Source organism: Coturnix japonica, chromosome 10, assembly GCF_001577835.2.
Source record: "Coturnix japonica isolate 7356 chromosome 10, Coturnix japonica 2.1, whole genome shotgun sequence".
NCBI classification, from domain to species: Eukaryota; Metazoa; Chordata; class Aves; order Galliformes; family Phasianidae; genus Coturnix; species Coturnix japonica.
The window spans coordinates 8,662,995-8,676,232 of record NC_029525.1 but is presented as its reverse complement, the minus strand read 5'-3'; the positions used below and the strand labels follow the sequence as shown (position 1 = coordinate 8,676,232).

Genomic DNA, 13,238 nt, shown 5'->3' with positions numbered 1-13,238 from the left:
AGGAAAGATAATTTCAAAATATTTTGAAATTATACTTCATTTTTGGACATGATATTTGAAAGCAGGCAATATTCTCTGCTTAGAATGACTGACTTTTTATGATAGGAATCCTTCTTTAACTCGCAGTCTCAAGTATGATAGTTGGCACAGTTTAGTCTAGAGGTAAGATGCTAGGTTTGCTTAGTGATTGTATCACTGGCATGAGTATAGCAGAGAAATAGTGATAAAAATTCACTAACTGTTGCTATGAACTTTGATAGGCTGCACTATTCCACCAAATTAGTTTTTCTATAAAATACTTTTACAACCTGAGATTCAAACTGATTAGTTGAGAATCTGCTATCATCAATGAGATCTCAGATAAAACCGAATATTCACATCTCTATGCCCATTAAAGAAAGTCGCAGAATTACAGTCTGAACCACGATAAAACTATATGAAGTTTCATCTACAGGAGCACTATCAATAAAATCAGGCATGTCTGATGGATTTGAAGTAGCCCCCTATACTTTTATGTTTACTTCCCTGCACCATTATTACAACAGAGGTGTACCAGTGCAGGTGATCAAAACAATGTTTGTAGTTGCTCATATTGGTCCTTCCCTCTGTGCTTTTGGAGACTTATTTACTGACTCACTTTAGGCACAACTGTACAGCTAGCAGGACAAACAGGACCTTAACAGAATTGAACACATTAAAACTGGGGTTAGGCATGGCCTCTGCAGGACCACCACCTAGTCCAAACTCTTAATGAGCAAGTCTAACTTCAAAACTGCATCCTGCTTCTCAAGGATTAGGCCAGATGCTTTTTGAAAACCTCCTAGCATAGTGATCTCAGAACCTCTCTGGGCAGCACATTCTCTGCTGTGGTGCTCTCACCATGAAAAGTTATTTTCTTATGTCCAGCTAAAACTTCTCCTATTGCAGCTTGTGTTTATAGTTTCTTGTCATTTCGCTGTGCAATCCTAAGAAGAATTTGGCACCACCTTTTATACTACCCCCTTCTTTAGACAGTCAGTCATAGAACTGAGTGGGAAGGGACCTCTAAAGACCATCTGGTCAAACTCCCCTGCAATGAACAGGGGCAACTACAGCTCCATCAGGTGCTCAGAGCCCTCCAGCCTGACCTTGGGTGTCACCAGGGATGGGGCACCCACCACTTCTTAGGCAAGAAAGATTGATTATATCCTTCTGAGCTTTCTCCTTATAAACAAATCCAGCTCTCTCTTACACCATAAACTCTAGCCCCTGACTACTGCAGTGGCTCTCCACTGGACTATCTTATACACAGGCACCCCACACTCATTGTCAGTATTCAAGATGCAGACTCAGATACTCCAAGCAGAAGGGAAAGATCAGTTCCCTCGCCTCACTGGGCCTCCAGCCTGTTGTACTCTCAGCAAGGTAAAGCATTACAAGGCAACCTTAGGCCTACATTAACAATTTGTTTTGGCTTGACACTAATAAAGGAAATCAAGAACTTTCGGTAATCATATATGTTTCACCCATTATTCTCTTTCCTTACCATTTTCCCTGTAAACTCAGATTACTGTGACATCTAGGCAGGTCTGTTTTGTGGCAGTTCTTTCTCAATTCAGCAAAAGCAATGTGATGGGAAGCAGAAGAAATTGCAATACACTAACATTTTAAATGTGTTTTTGAAGAGGCCTTTGGGCACAGATGTTCCATAAAACTGTATTTATTATTATAATAATCTGCTGAAGAGTGCAGCTGTTTATTCAGGGGTCTGAATATTAAGACTCCCTAAATCTAATGATTCCTTGTCTGCCCCACTCGCTGCACTTCCAACACTAATAAGAAATACAATTTTGAAAAATCTGTATATACCAACATATCATAGAACACCATGGAATAAATATTGACTTACAGCATAAATACTGCTATAAAAACGTCTTTCAGAAGGAATCCCTTCAAAGTACAAGTGGTACCAAAATAACTGCTGAAGAAAAGACTGAAACCTACAGCACAGGCATTATTTGAGCTTAAGGCCCAAACTGTACATCAGGAACAGATACCTGCAGATTCTCTGGCTTGTAATGGCACTGACACATGGCCAAAAGTCTCTGGTTCAACAGTTTTGATTGACAACTTGAATGTGAAAAATCTGTGATAAAAATACAAATGCGGTAATTTTTGTTTTCTTAGATGATGTGGCAACTCCTTGAGAAAACAAGGTTGGAACTGTATCACTAATCCCGTCCAGTGTGCCACTGTGGGAGGTTTTTTGTCGGTCAGCGCAAAGCTTAGAAATTCCAGAACAGTTAGAAAAAAATGAGATGTACACCGTTCTCATCTGTAGCCATGAGATTTCTGCCTGACTACAACAATCCCCTCTGATTCGGTTTCCTGGAAAGCTGAGTGGGCTCTGGAGCCTCCCTGTCTTTGCTGTGAAGGTGCCACAGTGTGAGCTTCTTTGGAGAGCCTTCCCTTGTGCTCAGCCACTGGAGCACAGGAGCTCTTGAAGCATCTGGCTCTTCTACCAGCTGTTGGGCACGGAAGGCTGGGCCTTGCCTACTGCAGCTGATACTCTGAACAACCCAAATGACAATCAGTGCTTTTATCAGCCTTCAGAGGGTTCAAATTGGCATTTATTAAAAGCTGTATGTAAAACTATGGTCAGGAGCAAGCTCTGGGGTGTCGCCAGAGGAAACTACAGCTCTACAAACCTCCTTCTGAGCCTGCTCTTGTAAACTGTCATGCTCTCAGCCCTTTCCGAGAAATCCAGATTTTTTATATCCACCCAGTAATGAAAGTGTTATTTTTGGAGATATTAAATTCATACGCTATTGCAATTCCAGAAACATTGTATCCCACTGTAGAAAAGCACCATTTGCTCATGTGTTTGTGAACTCCTCAGTCTATAGATGGCTGAAATCCTCTATCCTATTTGCAGAGAAGTCTAAATGAAAACTGTTAACTACTCACTATCTTAATATTAAATACTCCAGTTTACCAAACAATGCATAGAGAAACATCAGAGTTATTTGTTTGCTGGTGATTGTTACAGAAGAAGCTACTTTTTCAGATGGGAAAGGGTTCACGCCATCATGTACCAAGACCCAACAGCTCCCACACACTGCATTCTCACAGTTGCTGTACTGAATGCACAGCAAGATGACCCTCTGGAGAAGTGCTTGAGCTTTCTCCTTAACCCTCACTCCTTCCAGCCAGGCCCAGATGAGGCTAACACCCACACAGCAAGTGGCAGCATATTTCACAGTGGCTGAGCTCCCCACAGCAGCTCAGTGCCCAGCCTCACGCTGTCCATGCAGTGCATTCTGTGGGATCAGGAAATCCCTTCCAGCGGCCCAGGCTCAGCCACTGCCCAGACCGCCAGCACAACCCAACATCACGCACATCCAGCCTCCTCAGCTGCCAAGTGTGCACATTCCCCAGGATATTCATACACTTCAAGGATAAAGAGGTCAGAAGAACAAATGAAGTTAGTCCAGACAGAGGTGTTTCTGGCTATAGTATGCATTTTGTGGTAATAAAAGATGCAGAAACCACCAGTCCTCTGAGTAGAGCACCAGCTGGCTCCACTTGCTACAGTAATAAGCTCTGCTCAAAAATCCTGGGCTTCCATGTCTTGTACATCATGTATACAATCACTGACTGCTCTACAAACTGCTAACAGCCACATCTGTGGATCTGAGTTTCCATACAGTTGCTGATGCACAAAAGGAAACAACCCTGACCTGATGCTGCTGTCTTTATTTTGCAAGTACTTTCAGGTTCTGTCTGCTAGAGCAGCAATCTCCAGAAATTTTCACTTTGCCATATTTCATACCCTTTTAACTAGAGTAACATGCTAGGCATGGTTATGGAGTGTAAAATCACACTTAGCAGAAGGTCTGATGCCACAGTAGATTAAGAGTGGAGGAAAGAGTTGAAGTAGTAGTAAAAGTGAGTACAGCAACACACAACACTGCGTCTTCCAGTACATAAATCTATCACATTTTCCCAGAGCCATTAATTGAGTCATTGCCCCCTACCCATGGAGCCCATTTGCTGCAGGAGTATCAGCGGAAAAAGAAGGTCTCTGCTGAAGGACTATAGAGTATGAGTGAGCAATGGTTTCCGAGTGCTAAGCAATGCAAAATGCATTTTTACCGGAACAGTTAAAGGCCCCTCTTCCCCCTGCACCTGTCGTCCTGCCAAAGCAGAGCTTCCTGGCCTCGCCACTGTGGCTTTAGAGCTGTTCAATAACAGTCACATGCAATTTTTATAACGGGAAAAGCGACCTTTTTCCTTCACCTTATTCTCAAAAACAATGAGCCGTTTTCTTGCTCAAGCTTTATTAAAATTAATTTTTAAACATAAAGAGTCAGCAAGGACAGGAAATTTTTGCTTTAAAAGTGAAAGATTCAGAAGATATACGCAGCTGCTCAAATAACCCTGGAGTGGAAATGGCCATGAGCTGAGGAGGTTGGTATTTAAGCTGGCATGTGATTTTAAGCACTTAAGCAATCCCCAAGAAACAAAAAATCCCACATCATGTGCTGCTGATGCCAAGCAGGTAATGAAACCTTGATAGCCCGGGACTGTAAACATGAGCCTGAATCAAGCAACTTCTACAGTAATGCTTTGAGTGACACACTCATCCAGGAGCTTGGTGTAGGCACAACCTAACGCTGTTCTTAAATTGCCACAGTATTTCTCACAGTGCAATGGTAATATATTCTGTATACACTCGGATGTTAATTTTTATGCCTTACAGTAGAAAGGGCATTGAATTATGAATGCTGTGGGAACTGTAACACTGAAAAACACATCTAAATCTCAGTCTTAAGACTGTGCTAACATATCTTTTACATTTCATTTCCTTTAGGGGGAAAAAAAAAGAGAAAGAAAAAGAAAAAAGGAACAAGTGGCCATTGTTGACTTTGCCAGCAAAAAGAACGGAGATATCCCAGTGAGGGATATCTGAGAATCTCCATCACATACCAACTTCCTCTCTTACCAGTGTTTTTAGCAAATATCACTGTGCAGACACATCCCAATGAGCTCTGCTCTGTGATACCTTCACAAAGTCTCATGCAATAGCCTGAATTAGTGGGAAAGGGGTTACAAGGATGGGAAAAAACTTTTCATCTTCACACATAACCTAAAGGATATTCTGGGTTTACGGCCTAGAAAAGAAATGATGTGAGGCAAAGTTATATGAGCCAGTGACTCACAGAGAGCTCAGGTCCCCTCTGTGGAAGAATCACAGCACAGAAGTACTTACAACAAGGTGAAAAAAAAAAAACACAAAAAACCAACAGAGATGAGCAAAGCTGACATTCCCACTGAAAAGAGCCTTTATCACTCCTCAAGTGATACAGGAGCAAGGTGCAATAAAGACTCTTTACAGCCAAAATGCCATTTTGTTGACTAGTGACCTCCTGTCTTCTTTGCACTTTGAAAGTCATCTTAACTGACTTTCAGCTGCATTCTTTATGTTGCTTTTTTCTTTTTTTCTTTCTCAAGAGTTAGCAAACAGCCCAGTTAAATCTGTCCTTTTCTTTGGTCCTGGGTATTTTAGAGGAATATTACCAAGATCAGAACTGGGTGTTTTCTAACTCTAGAAAACTCTTCATTATATATGATTTATGTATAAAGATATAAAGAATTCATGTCTTTTTTTTCCTTGTTGAGCATACAGAGGTCCATACAAAGAGCAGAACCCCAAGACTGTCATGGGAAAACAAGCAGGTTACAAAAAATAAGGCAACACTGCTCTCCTAGAACCAAAGAACAGCATTCCCCATTTATATTGGTGCCAGGAAAGTCATTGCTGAGAAGATTCAGAAACACAGGGAATGAGTGGGACAGCTCTGAATAAATTTTACTACCTTTTAATCACTCAGGCTCTGCTTTTCTGAACTCTTCCACATAAAATGGCTTAGGTTGGACGGGGCTCTGGGCAACCTGATCTAGTAAAGGTGTATGTTTGGTGGCCCTGCTAGGCAGGGGGGTTGGAACTACATGATCCTTGAGGTCCCTTCCAACCCGGGTCATTCTGTGATTCTGTGTGATCTTAAAGCCCATTCTTTCCCAACTCCTGCCGTGGGCAGGCTGTCACCACCAGCTCAGGCTGCCCAGGGCCCCATCCAGCATGGCCTTGGGTACCTCCAGGGGTGGAGGAGAAAGGTAATGGAAAGAGATAAGCAGGTACAAATCTGTATTCCTGAAGCACCAGGAGGATTACACGATTCCTGCTTTTCCACCTGATGCTCCCCCATGGGAACCTGTTTGGTGCAGTCAGGCAGGTGTGTCTGTGTGTACACAGATATGCAGGCACAGACGCTGTATATGTCTGTGTTCCAAAAGACAGTTGTGAAGATCTCACAGCTTCTGAAAACATAGACGTGTTTTTGGAGCTATGTATTTTTTATAGTGTTTGCAATCTCCCATTTAAAAGTTTTTTTCCTCCTCTAGAAACTATCTTGCTTTGAGGAGAAGGCATGAGTTTTGGGGGTGGTCTGCCTCATAAAGAGCCATGAGGCTCAGTGCCAGCCAGCTCTTTTCAATTATCAGGTCCAGGTGGGAAATGTCAGGTGGTTCCCATAAAGGCTGAGGAACTGACTGTCTGCTGGGAAGGTTTCTGTGAAGTCTGTTTTGACTGAGGGTAAAAAAGGGGATGAAATTGGGTTCTACTAAGTTCAAAAAGCAACCTGACTCTTGAAGGTGTGGTTCTGGATGTTGCTGGGCTGTGGGGACCTAGGTGTGCTACTGAGTCCATTAGATGTGTTTACATTATTTCAAATCCGTGACCACAGCAAACAAACAGTTTTCCCTCCTACCTCATCCCTGAATGAAACAAAACAAATGCTCAAACAAATCAACCTGACCCCAAAGAACCCACTGTGCATGTATTAAAAATGCTTGCTAATGTACATGCAGCAGAAAAAATAATAAGTAAGCAATCATCAGAAATGACTTCTACATTACAAATTGTTCCTGAATTCCCCCTAATGGGAGAAGCATCATTGCAAACCATTTTCCATTTGCAGCATGCATTCAAGGTAACCATTCTGCCCAATTTCCTGTTCTTTTGCTGAAAGAAAGGGACAGATTCCCCCTCCTTTACACAGGGGCTCCTTCAGGCTGCCTGGGCAGTAGTGGGAAGCTGAGGATGGAGCTGGAATGACTATTGTTATGCAGTAACATTTTTCCTTTATCTTTTCTGAGAGGGAAAAATATCATACAAAACCACTGGCCACATCTGCAGTGCACCAATTAGAGACAGAGAGGGCCGGCATTCAGCCTCCATCGATGGTTCAAGGTTAGAGAAAATTACCCACTTTTAGCCAATAACAGAATCCAAACTATCTGCCTTAAACTAGGATTGACCATACGCTATCTGAGCTCATAGAAGGTGCAATATTTCATCCAAAGACAGGCCTATTTACCTTCCAGTTTTACCACTATCTCGTATTATTTTGCTGACCTTGAGTCACATTGGTAGAGGAACTGATGCAACATGAAAGGGTGTGACACAAGGCAATCACCAACATAACAAGCTACAAAAAGCCTCAAGAACTTACATCTTCAAGAACAGAACACCTACTACCCAGTCACAGAGACTTTTGAGTTGCTAACCACAACAGGAGGATACAATATGAATCAATACATGTCCACTTTATTCACAAAATGATGGATAATGCAGCAGGCTGCCTAGATTTACCTTAATTTGCAAATCAATTTGCTACACTTGTTTGTTTTTTTTTTTTGAAGAAAAAAAAGGAAAAAGGAAAAAAAAGAAGAAGAAGAAAAAAAAGAACAAACCAACAACACAAAAACCCACTAATCAATTTGAGATCAAATAGACTGAAGGGCAGCAGGAGCTGCTGGCCCCACCTACATGGCTGTGCCCTCAGCATGGCAGCCCTAAGGCAGCCTGGGCAGTGAATGAGACCAGGCAACTACTGGGACATGGGGCACAACTGCACACCAGTACCAACAAACTCACCTCTGAGGAGCCCTGTGTGCTGCCTGGCACCGGGCTGATGGATCGTATGGATGAGCTGGAGTGTCAACATGTGAGCTCTCATCTCCATTGCTACCAAAGCACCACAATGCAAGCAGATCTGATCAACAGCCAAACCATAGGCTGCCCTTGCCCCTCTCTGTTACTCCACAAACCCAGTCCTCTGCCGTTAGGTTCTCTCTGTTGTGACATCATATGCAAAGCATCATATCTGGGTGGTGACCGACAGGGCCCAGCGGGTGGGCGAGCTCTGCTCTCGGGGAGGGCAGGGGACCAACTCTCCACTGTGGCTCAGCCCTGCCTGGGGCATATCAGCAAAGAGAGACATGGATGGCTCAAGGAACTGATTATTCCCAGGCAGATCTCTGAGGCTGCACTGCCCATTTCACAGGCTCTACATTGCTGCTTTCTGCAGCTGGCACTGCTCTCACTACTCCAGCCTGTAACATTTTGCACAGGGGCAGAGCACAGAGCCCTCTCCTCGGTGGGAGGCCAGCTGAGCCATGTCAAACCTTTTTGTCAATATTATTCTGAGACACAAAATTACAAGACCTGATGCATGGAGTGCTGTGGGATTTTACATTCAGAAAACAACCCTCAAAACATCCATGAATATGAGAAAACGAACAGTACTTTTTTGTGGTGAATCTGTATGAGAGCTACACACAGACTCATCTATCACAGTTCTGTAGCAACAGAAGTAATTACTGCAGACTTTTAACCAGCAAATCCCTAGAAGTGCTTTAGAGCGAGGGTGAAGGAGGAAACAGATTTCAAAGCACATGAAAAGTATTTCCTGTGTGAGGATTTTAAAGGGAAAGCAGCTGTAAGAATGAAGATTTTCAGGAAGAAGATCAGATCTGTTAAAATACTCAGATGCTCTTCTGTGTCCATCCCAGAGCAGCACTTTACAACACACACGCAAACCAGACCAGAGTTCATCCATCTCCTTTCACTCTTGGCTGTTCTTTCAGAGGAGGAGAATACAGCTGTAGAGGAACAGTTTAAAGCTTGAGCTCTTGATACATATGAGGATAATATGTCTTCATTTTAAAAATACAGATGGATTATTTCCACAGATGATTTGCAGATGTAACATTCAGCTATTTAAAGACTAGAGGCTTTTTCAATGCTTTTGGAAGAGAAAATCTTGTTTGTGGCAGGACTTAAGCTGAAATTGTAGAGCTGTTCCTTTAGTACCCATAGCACCCATCACATTTTTGTTCTTTGTTTCATTCAAGGGTTTCCCTTTTTTTGTCTTTGCCTTTTCTCTGTCTCACACTTGGCTCTTTTCTGCCCGTGTCCATAGCAGCATCCACTGGAGGACTGCAATGATGCTGAGATGGCCTTCTGCCAGGGGAAGGACAGAATCAGTGAGCAACAGGCAGTGCAGTTTGAGGTCAGTCCGGTTTTCTTTCCTCAAGCACCATACCTTTCTAAGACACAGCACCTCACTATTCTGTCAGTCCTGCTAATCTTGGTAAAGCAAGACTCATTCAGTTTTCTGATTTAACTAATGTGTCAGTGGGAGGCCAATAAGAAATCACCATGCAATAGAAGTTCACTGTGACATGTACTAACAGGTACAACACTTAGTGCAGGATATTTGACTTGCCTTCAAATGCTCCCAGAAGCATTACTTTTCTTTAAAATTATTATCTTTTTTAGGGTGAAAAGGGTGCCCCAAGTGTATGTTTATTTCTTCTTATTATGCTACTTATTAAAAGTAACCTTAAGAAGTTCGGTACAAATATATAAAGAAAAAATATGAAGAAAAATTCTACGCATTTGTAACTATTTCTGGACTTCACACGTTTCTACTTGCAAAAAAAATGGTTAAATGTTGTTAAATCAAAAGCTTTAAAGCAAATCCAGATCATTAGAATAAGATTGTCCACGTGGCTGAGCTGAGTTTATATAACCATGTTCTGACCATTTTGTCTAAAAGCACAAAAATATTTTGAGAGAAGTAGATGGAGTAGATAAGAGGTGGATGGATGTTGAGGTCATTATTGGAAGATGGCAGGCATAGATGAAAGGACACAGAATAAAAGGCAAGAGTAAATTAATACAGAGGGGTTTTGTGGGATGCGCCAGAAGCACTATGTATATGGAAGTGCATTACTTAGATCTAAGTACTAACACATTTGGGGGAGGAAGGCTGAAAAACATAAGGACTCGAGGGATTGAGTGTCCTGTCACCCTGAGGAGTGGAACTGAGCCAAAGAAAGAATCATTTGAGGTGAAACAACAAGCAAAGCCTACTGACGGTGCCATTTATTTGCTTCAGATATTTACTTTCAGCTGCAGCCATCCATTCATTGCTGGCATGTATCCAAGTAAAAAATTTGTGAATCTCTCAGATTAATTATTAAACCCTTTCTTACCCATAATTACCAATAATAGCTAAACAAAAATAAACAAAACACAACTACCACCTTTACTTCACCTTCAACAACAAAAACAACAGCCCAGACAGAGAAATCTGGACAGCACATCCCATGGAGGTCAGTGAGCTTGGATTCTCTCAGATGACAAGAAATGACTATCCCAAGACATAAGTAATTTAGCAAAAGCCATTCAGATGTGTTCTTTAATTACTGCCAAGTCTTCCCCCTTCAGTAACCTTTGACAATGAATCCTGGGTATTAACAATGATCTCAACTGCATGATAACATCACAGGGAGAAATTGTATATTCAGTAACTGGAACTTGGATTGAGAGGTGGAGAACCACCCAGAGAGGAGGTGGAAGTAGGGATCACCTGAAGTGGGTGCTACACCTTTGTACAGAAGAGAATTTTTTTGGCTGGACTATATATACACAACAGAGAGCAAAGGGGAAAAAAAAAAAAACAGTTACCCACAGAAAGAGTTATCCATTTAAACAATTATAAAGAATTTAAAGCCACAGACATTCAAGGCTAAACCTGGTATTCACCCAGTTCAGCCCTGAAGCTTTTCAAGGTTCTCAAACAAAGTTATGCACAAATCATGAACTCAGCTCATGTTCTGCTCGGTCCCAGCCCACTGTTTTAGCCACTGCCTGTGTAATGCTTTAAGAATGGCAGCAAGTTTGCTTTCAGTTGCTGAAAACTTTGACTCTTCTGCAGAAACATGAGTAGCCCTTTAAAGAAAAAGAAAGGTAGGAATAAATCTGCAAGTAAGCTATGCCAACACAGAAACCAAACTTTCGAAATGATGTGACCAAAGGCTGCAAATGATGATAGAGAGGAAAATTGTGAAGTTGCTATGGTAACTATTAACAAATTAGACAGGCTGTTGATATAAGATCTTAGTAAATATGTCAAACCAAACATTTTCTTTATAATTGAAAACACTAACATTGACACTTTCCAATTAACAGAAATTAAAAACAAATTCAAGATTTATCTCAGCAAAGACTTGAGAGTTAAATCTGAGACAACACTTCAGCTCTACCTTGTTACTTCACACATTCTATAACACCTTTTATGCTACCTCTTTTCATGTTTGGCCATAGCCCGGAGAAAGGCAGAAGTAAAAACATCCAGTTTCTTTTCAACTATCTTCTTTGGGAGAGGGAGAGATGGGAACATCTTTATTTTTGCCGGTAACATAATCACTTTGGTGTTTAAAGATCATACTGTATCATAGTGTAACTGCGTGCTGCACACTGCTGTCCTTACTTGGAATAAGTTGAGCTGCTTCATTGTTCCCATGTTAGTGGATCTAGTTAACTTTGCAGATGAAGTAGGGAAACTCTTTCCCAGAAAAACAAGGTTTTTAAGATCCCAGTTCTGCAAAGTACTTAAATCTTCACAGAGATTACTCATGTAATTGAAATTTAGCACGAACTTAATTTTTAATGTGGTCTAATTTTATTCTGTGGTGCAATTGTAAGCTTAAAAAGAACATTAGAGCATTCACATTACGTTACAGAAGCCAGCACTCTTCTGTGCTTGTGGTCATGTTGGAATAGGAAGGACTGTAGGACCCTGAGCTCAACCTGCTGAAGGATCCCAGATCCCATGTACAGCTTTGCTGACAGATGGCCTACAATGCTGTATGTACTCTGTACCCTCAGTCAGCAGCATCATTTCTCTGTCCCATCATTGGGCAACTTTACCAACAGATCGACCTCCCATACCTTGGATGTGAGAGCATGTGTGGGGCTCAGGGCTGGGGGTAAGCACACCCACCTACTGCCATCAAGACACCCCCCTATGGCCAATTCACCTGCCAGTGTAGAGCATGCTCTACCAGCACCCGCATGAGGAGGTAGCTTGTTCACAAAGGTATCTTGTTTCATAAGCTAAGGAATTGGAAGCTGTGCAGGGCTTGGCTGAGAGAATACTTACAGATACGTCAGCCATGTCTGCAATTATTTCACATATTTTATGTTTGCGTAGCTTTTTATAGGTCTTCTGCAGTTGGTGGAGACATTAAATGGAATCCAAGTGTCACTATTCCATGCTAGAAATTCAGGGGACAATGGGATGGAAATGTTTAACCTACACCTGTCTTTATCAGATCTTCTCCACTAAGTAGAAATTAGATCTGCTCAGAGTCTGCATGGAAAAGACTGGATACTACAGAATACACACCTTCTGTGCAGTATGAAGAAGAGCTATTGAAACAAAAGCACCGGAGTCAGCTACTGGCACAGTGATACTGTAGCAATATCACAGCATTTCTGCATAGAGTCACCCAAAGATTATAAAAAGAACTGGCTCATTTCCATGGAAGCAAGACTATGCACAAGGACTGCACAGTAGGGCAAGTCCCTGCTGCTCATGCAGCAAGGTGTCTGCTGGAATGCTCACTCCCAAGGAATAGACCACTGGAGAACTTATTGTTTGCTGCTGCAGCAGATTTCTGCACTTACCAAGTAGTAAAACTGAAATGGCACTGATCTATTCATAACATTATCATTTCCTGTAGAGAAATCCCATAACATAGTTATACTGTGTGGATCACAGTAACTAGTTCGATGATACTTACATAAATGTCAGGAGATATTGGCTGTTTTCACCTCATTCCAAATAAATTATTGTAATTTTATTGTTTTTATGTCAGCAAATCATATATTTTTTTTTTCTAGTAAGATGTATTAGGATGGAGTTTGGAATTTTGTTTAGAGAAACATGCATTTTTCAAATGTCAAACTGTACTTGCTGAGAGCCCTGGAGCAGCCTCACATGAGAGAGTTCCTATGGGCAACGCTGACTTCAGATGGTTCCATTGCTCCCTTGCCTAAGCAT

At 41.8% G+C, this 13,238-nt stretch overlaps 1 long non-coding RNA gene across 1 annotated transcript; it reads left to right on the top strand.

Moving 5' to 3' along the window:
- Positions 1-8,226: 8,226 nt before the first annotated feature.
- Positions 8,227-13,003, top strand: LOC116653893. Its single transcript, XR_004308490.1, has 3 exons — positions 8,227-9,395; positions 11,498-11,587; positions 12,387-13,003. It is a non-coding gene; the product is annotated as an uncharacterized LOC116653893 (long non-coding RNA).
- Positions 13,004-13,238: the final 235 nt, after the last annotated feature.